Raw genomic sequence first — 8,276 nt, 5'->3', positions numbered from 1 at the left:
GAGAGCCACACGCACTGGCCAAGGTCATGCCATTACTCAACCAGATATTAATGTGCCAGATTATGAAATCAAAGGACAAATCCTACACATGGTAACTAATCAATGCCAATATAGTGGTACGCCAAAAGAAGATCCAAACGAACATCTTTGAACCTTTAATAGGATCTGTACTCTATTTAAAATTAGAGAAGTTAAGGATGAACAGATCTATCTCATGTTGTTTCCCTGGACTTCAAAGGGAGAAGCCAAAGATTGGTTAGAATCGTTACCTGAAGGAACGATTGACACATGTGATGTTTTAGGTGAAATTTTTTTTAAAAGATTCTTTCCAGCATCTAAAGCCGTGAGACTTCAAGGAGAAATTGTTACGTTCGCGCAAAAGCTAAATGAAACATTATATGAGGCGTGGACAAGATTTGGAAAGTTGTTGAGAGGATGTCCTCAGCACGGTTTAGACACTTATCAAATAGTACAAATATTCTACCAAGGTGTCGATGTTGCTACACGAAAAGACATCGACACAGCATCTGGTGGTTCCATTATGAAGAAAACCGCAACCGAAGCTCACAAAATCATTGATAACACAGCCTCTCACTCGCATGAGTGGCATCAAGAAAAAGATATCTTTCGTTCATCTAAAGCGGCTAGAGCCGATTCTAGCCATGACTTTGATTCCGTTTCCGCAAAAATAGATGCTTTCGAGAGACGGATGGAAAAGATGACTAAAGATATTCACGCAATACGAATCAGTTGTAAGCAATGCGGTGGACCACACTTAATGAAAGATTGTCACATTGATCAAACGATGGAACAACGTGAGAATGTTTCCTACATGAACCAAAGGCCAGGAAATAATTATCAAAATAATTATTAACCGCCAAAGCCGAACTTTAATCGAAATCAAAACATTCTTTACAATTCAAATGGACCCAACAATAACTCGTATAACCAACAAGGCCCGAATAACCAACCAACTCAAAACAACACTTTCAATCAACAAAGACCTAGCTTGTATAAACCACCACAACAAATCAAAAAGAAAAAGCCAAATCAGGAAGAAATGATGGCAAAGCTAATGGAATCTCAAACACAATTTATTACATCTCAAACCCAAACGAATGAGAGGTTTGATCAGTCATTAAGAACTCAACAAGCTTCCATTTTAAATCTAGAAAAAACGTAGGTACTCTTGCTAGCATGATGAGTGAGAGGGAACAAGGAAAGCTACCGAGTAATACTGAAGTAAATCCTCAGAATGAGAATGTTAATATAGTATCAACAAATTCTGAAAAACCAGCACCAGAAGATGGGAAGGTTTTAGATGTGAGTAACGATGAAGAAGTTACACCACCACCACCACCACCACCAGAGTATGTAAAGCCAATGGTGGCACCATACACACCACCCATCCCGTTTCCAAGAAAAGGAGTTGAATATGAGCAAGTAATAGGTACTAAAGTTTGTGATACATTTGGAAAGAAGAAGAAGAATAAGAAAGTGCAAGAAACAAAAACCGTAAAGATAAACCCGGTGAAGACAGTTCCACCAAAACCTCCACCCAGGTTGGGTGATCCGGGTGAATTTATTATTCCTTGTCTACTTAGTGATTGTGTCATGTATGATGCACAGGCAGATTTAGGTGCAAGTGTGAGTGTTATGCCTCTTTCATTATATAAGAGATTAGGAGTAGGTGAGCTACGTCCAACAGAAATGAGTGTTCGACTCCTTGATCAAACCATTAAGCACCCAGTTGGAATTGCTGACAGCCTACCCGTTCAAGTGGGTAATTTAACCTTTCTAGTCGAATTTATTGTCATTGACATAGAAGAGGACTCAAACGTTCCTCTAATTTTAGGTTGACCATTCTTAGCGTCCACCGGGGCGTTATTTGATGTAAGAGATGGTAGAATGACACTTAGTGATAGTGACAAATCGGTCACCTTTATGATTCGAAAGTCTAAATCTCTACCAACCAAAGCTGTTGAACCAATAAAAATGATCGGTGAGAAGCATATTGTTTTACCAACTCCAACGGTAGTGCTTAACAGTAATAAAACACCTAAGTGTGGGGAAGATGAAGTAACACCCAATGATGACTTGATAACAAAGAACCCCGTTGTTGATACAAAATTAAATGATCTAGTTATTAACAGTTCAATGAAGATACTTATTAAACGAATTCGCGATGCTAGAACCAAGGGGAACTTTAAGTTATGTAACCGGTTAGTATCCAATCTATCGCCTAAAGAAAAGGCGAAACTAGTTGAATTTGTGGATATTACACAGGAATCCGACCAATGGCTTAAAGCAAAAGTCACAGATATGCAAGTTGATTATGGTCCAAGAGAAATTGACGATGAAGTTAATCACAATTTTGACACCACAGCTACCTAAGTGTGGGGAGATTCAAATGTTCTAAGAAAAAAAAATGCTGTCTAGAGTTAGTTGTTCTGTTCTCGTGTAGTTCCGAGAATGGAATCCGATTGGTCTTTTCCACTAGCAGACACTAAAGAAATAGTTTTCTCCCCCCATTCTGAATTTTTTTTTGTTTTGTAGGTTTTGTATGAAATTAATACGCTTTTTAAATTTATGTTTTATGTGAATTTAAAAACAAAAATTTGCTTTATTTCATTAATTTTAAAAAATGATTTCTAAAATTCGTTATGAGTTAAAGACTAGATCATAGAATCGAAATTACTTTACCCGAGGGCGGGGCGTAAAATTTTATTATCATTATTTTAATATTATTGATCTAAAGTATGCCAAAAAAAAGTATATGTATATATATGTTTGTAGTTTATCTTATGTAAAACAGGGTAAAACAGAGCACTTTCAAAGACTGTGATTAAGTTCAGCAAAAGCTACTAATTTTGACGATAAGACGAAAAACATATGTGAAATTACAACAAAAGGAATGACCGATGAGACGCGCCATCTATTATTCGATGAGCTTAGTAATTACAAACTGGGTATTTTTAATCACTTTTCTACACTAATCACCCTCATGAATTTAAATTTTTTACTGATTTATTGCAAATGAGGGCATTGCAAGATCTCAAGTGTGGGGAAGGGATTAAATTCTTTCGGGTTTAAAACATTTGACTTATACACTTTGTTTAATAGCCACCGTTAAATTTTACTAGTAAAGCAGTAGTTGTATTAGAATCTAGTGCTCTCTGATAATAAAGAACAGCCCTAGTCTTATATACTGACTACCCACTTCTAGTAAAAATTTTAAAAAAAATTTCAATTAAATGAATTCAAAATCATGTTTATACATATTTATGAATGATAAAACTAGGTGATAATACCGAAATTATTATTACCTTGGAGAGGACATAAATTGAGAAACAATCCAAAACGTTAGAATTCATCTAAAATGGAATAAAGGAGAATAAAAAGGCAAAGAAATAAATAAATAAAAGCTAAGTGTGGGAAGAATTTACCAAGTTATTTAAATCACATATCACATATTTTTGTACAAATAATTGAAGGTACTTTTGCTTTGGACTAAACTAATCAGTTTTACCCGATTTACTGTAATATATTTAAAAGAAAAGATGGATCTACACGATGAATCAATTCCATCATTAAAAGGAAGTAAAGTCTTTCTAGAAAGAAATGCGCTTCTTGATTTAGGTCAGGAAGTTGTCATCCAGACCAGTTGTAGAGTCTACGAAAAACCTTGAAAAGTTTTCTCAAAAATCAGCTGGAAATCCACGGACGTCAGCATCAAACAGGGTCGCCAAGTGGTCAGACTTATCCTATCCATGAGAGGATCTGTCTCGTAAAATGGGGAGGGCGCCGTACAAATTAGCTTGATAAGACTAATGAATCAGACTCTCAGAAAGGATAATCTCCTTAAAGATCAAAAATCAGCTTTTAAGACTGATATTACTCAATCCTTGAGATTGACCTTAAAGATTGAGAATTCAAACTCATGGAATTCAATGATATCTAAACTCGAGCTTGAACGAGAAAATATTTTGATCAAATTAAAACCGATTTGTTTTCTAAAAACCTATTTTCAATGCGTTCATTACCATTGAACGTAAAATCCTAAGAATTCACCGGAATTCATTAGGTCACCTGAACCAAATCGGGTGTCAACCGTAAGAACGGTGGTTGCATAGCATGGTCGAAGACAGGACCTTGTGCCAGACAAAAGAAAATTATAGGGTGATCTTTACTATTGCTCATACAAAGGATAGTAATTGCATCCGATACGTTTTTTACCACAATTATCTGCATGTCATTAGACATTGCCTTAACAGTTGCTTGTTCATCGCTTTCCTTTACAACCGGACGGTAGTTTACCGAAAGGTAATATACGGAACAAGTATACTGGACGTGTGCTTTCCTAATACAAGGTTAGCAAGTGGGTGACACAAAACCGTAAGTTTTGAGCTAAAATTTGAAAATCTGAAACCCACAAAACCCACAAAAACATTTTGCAAACACCGGTGAAGGGTTATTCCGAAAAACTTATCTAGGGTAAAAGCTAGAATGCATTTTCAAAAGATCAAATGTTTTCATAAATTCCAATTTCCTTAAAGGATCTAAATTTTCATAGTCATGTGGGATTGTAAACCACATCGTTACTATCATTGTTCATACCGCCGTATCAAAATCACTGATGTATAAAGTGTAAGAATAAAAAAGTGATTTGAGTGAAGTGTGATTTAATTTCAAATTCTGTATTGCTTGAGGATAAGCAATGTTCAAGTGTGGGGATATTTGATAGTGCTCCAAATGAACATATATTTAGTCGCAATATTATTCCAATATGTAAAGTTTTTAGTTGTAATTATTCTATTTTTAAGTTGTAATCGTTTAAATAAATAAATGTGAAAACGAAGCACGAAGATTAAATAATTGAAGAAAAAGTGCCACTAAAGCCATAGTGCACTCAAAAGTGCCACTAAAAGTGAGTTAAAGACTTGCGCGGATTTTGGGAGTTAAGGAAAATAATTTTTTGTGCAAATTACAAAATGCGAAACATAAAGTACAAGATATTAAAGCGTAGGAAAAGACGTTCAAAAATTCGGAATTGGGACATAAACTGAGCATCAACAAGTGACTCAACGGACCTAAAATTACAAGTCTACTATGCACAAGAATATAATATAATATATATAATTATATAAAATTATATATATTATATATATAATTATATAAAATTATATATATTATATATATATTTAAATAAAGTGTCGGCAAGCTAGAAAACAAGTTGATGGCTGCTGATCCAGCTGGCCATGCTATCGCATGGCCTGGAAGAGTTAATCCCATACGATCGCATGGGAAGAAAAGGGTGGCCAAGTGCTATAAATTGGAACGAATTCAGCCGAGTTTTAGACACCTTCACACACTCTTTCTCTCTTCAGTTATATTTATATTTATAATTATAATTATAATTTTAATTTAAGTTTAATAATAATTGGGTTAATGTAAGAAATGTTTTACGGGTTTTAAAGTCGAAACTCTGTCCGTGTAACGCTACGCTATTAATAATCACTGTAAGCTATGTTCTTACTTTTTAAATTAATGTCTCGTAACTAAGTTATTATTATGCTTATTTGAGCTAAAATAATCGTGATGTTGCTAAATATTAAGACGGGGTTATTGGATTTTTTTACCATAATTAGGGTTTGGACAAAAGACCGACACTTGTGGACATTGGACCATGAACTATTAATAGATGGGGGGTATTGTCTAATTGAGCGACAACTCATTGGAATCTGTCGAACCTATTTTCAAATTAGTTAATCTAATAATTATTAAATGATTATGAATGTCCTATTTAGTGGCGTTTATATGACATCCTTTACAATCATTTAATTAAGTATTCGGGTTGGGTAATTGATTATTCAAACTGATCAAGTGGGTAAATTAATATTTACATCTCATTAAAACAGGGGTGGATTACATACAACGATAATTGGTGTAATTGTTAACAAAGTATTAAAACCTTGTTACAGTCTAAATCCCTAATTAGTTGGAATACTTGACTTCGGGTATAAGGTTAATTTGACGAGCATTTTATAATTATGACCGATGGACTATTATGGACAAAAACCAGATAGGTATCAAATAAACCAGGACAAAGGACAATTAACCCAGAGAAATAAATTAAAATCAAAACGTCAAACATCATGATTACGGAAGTTTAAATAAGCATAATTCTTTTATTGTATTTCTCATCGTACTTTTAAATACTGTCATTTAATTAATTGCAATTTTATTTTACGCATTTTAATTATCATCATTTATCTTTACGCTTTATTAAAAATCGACAAACCGGTCATTAAACGGTAAAACCCCCCTTTATAATAATAATAATTGTAATATATATATATATATATATATATATATATATATATATATATATATATATATATATATATATATATATATATATATATATATATATATATATATATATATATATATATATATATATATATATATATATATATATATATATATATATTGTACAAATATAGTTATATAAAAATATAGTGTAAAATAAGCCGTCTCCCTGTGGAACGAACCGGACTTACTAAAAACTACACTACTCTACGATTAGGTACACTGCCTATAAGTGTTGTAGCAAGGTTTAGGTATATCCATTCTATAAATAAATAAATAACTTGTGTAATTTGTACCGTATTTTGTAATAAAAATAATAGTATTTTTCGTACACCTCCGCTCGCACATCAAAGTTCTAAATTAATGCTTGAATAACTTGTCTAATGATACCATGCACGCATGCATTAAGTTCGTGTGATATGCCTAATTAAAGCTTATCCTCGATCATCATTAAGATGGCCTTATACCCTATAAACCATAAACCCTATACCCAAAACCTTAAACCATATATATATAAACCCTAAACTTTAAACATTAAATTAACCATAAACCCTAACCCTAACCCTAAACCATAAACCTTATACCCTAAACCTGCCTTAAATTCAAAACCCTAAACCATATATATACACTCTAAACCATATACCATATACCCTATACCCTAAAACCTAGCTAAACATTACCTTATACCCTAAACCATAAACCCTATACCCAGAACCCTAAACCATATACAAACCCTTAAACCCGTACCCTAACCCTAAGCCCTAAACCTTAAACCATAAACCCTACACTAAACCCTAAACTATAAACCTTATACCCTAAACCCGGCGTAAACCCTAAACCCTATACACCCTAAACCATATACCTTACTGTAACAACCCGTCAAAATCGTTATTAACGCGGTACGTTATTCATTGATTTCATAGTGAGGTTTTGACCTCTACATGATACGTTTTGTAAACATTGCATTCTTTTGAAAAGGCACACCATAAATGAATATCTAATTCCAAGGTTTTTGACATCTGATGATTTCTACATATAGACAATCACCGTAAATAATAGTTTGCAATAATACATCCGTTGACAATGCAGTCAAAATAAGATACATAGTGATGATTTTGTAAATGCAAAGTCTTCTCGAATAAAGCATGTATGACTCCATGCACATAGCTTGTATAACGTATAAGCAAACAGCAGAACACTTTTAGGAACCTGAGAATAAACATGCTAAAAGTGTCAACACAAAGGTTGGTGAGTTCATAGTTTTAATATTGCGCATAATCTGTATATAAAGGTGGACCACAAGATTTCAGTTGTTTCATCCATTTATCAAAATATTGTACGAAATTGAGCACCCTGGTAACTAAACTTAACGTATATATAATAAATACCCATGTTTTAACATACATGCAACCAACATGTACAATACACGCAAACCAACATGTACTAAACTCAAATAGTATACGTCCGCTTTATAGTTCAGGCTAGGGTCTCTATACCTGGAATGGACAGGGATGTCAAGCCCTATGGATCCATATACAACTACTCGCGCCCACCAGTTCTTAAAAACCGGCAGTTACTAGTTACCAAAGCTAAGGGATTTTCAGTTCAAACTCAGTGTAGAATTAAGTATGTACTTGTGTCCATTGCGTATAAAATAAAGTGCATGTATTCTCAGCTCAAAAATATTTAAAGCATTTAAAAGGGATCTATAAACTCACATATCAATATTGTGGTTCAATATTGTAGGAAAAATGTGCAGATGCAATGGAAATGATAAATGCAAGGTTGGCCTTTGATTCACGAACAATACCCTTGTTTCCTTAGTTTTAACCGGTTTGAAACTTGTTTTGAAAATCACCCGAGCATAACCCCGTCGTAGTATTTTATGTATATTATTATTTTTG

This window comes from Rutidosis leptorrhynchoides, chromosome 8, assembly GCF_046630445.1.
Source record: "Rutidosis leptorrhynchoides isolate AG116_Rl617_1_P2 chromosome 8, CSIRO_AGI_Rlap_v1, whole genome shotgun sequence".
In the NCBI taxonomy this organism is placed as follows: Eukaryota; Viridiplantae; Streptophyta; class Magnoliopsida; order Asterales; family Asteraceae; genus Rutidosis; species Rutidosis leptorrhynchoides.
The sequence above is the reverse complement of the archived record's forward strand: the minus strand, read 5'-3'. Positions refer to the sequence as shown.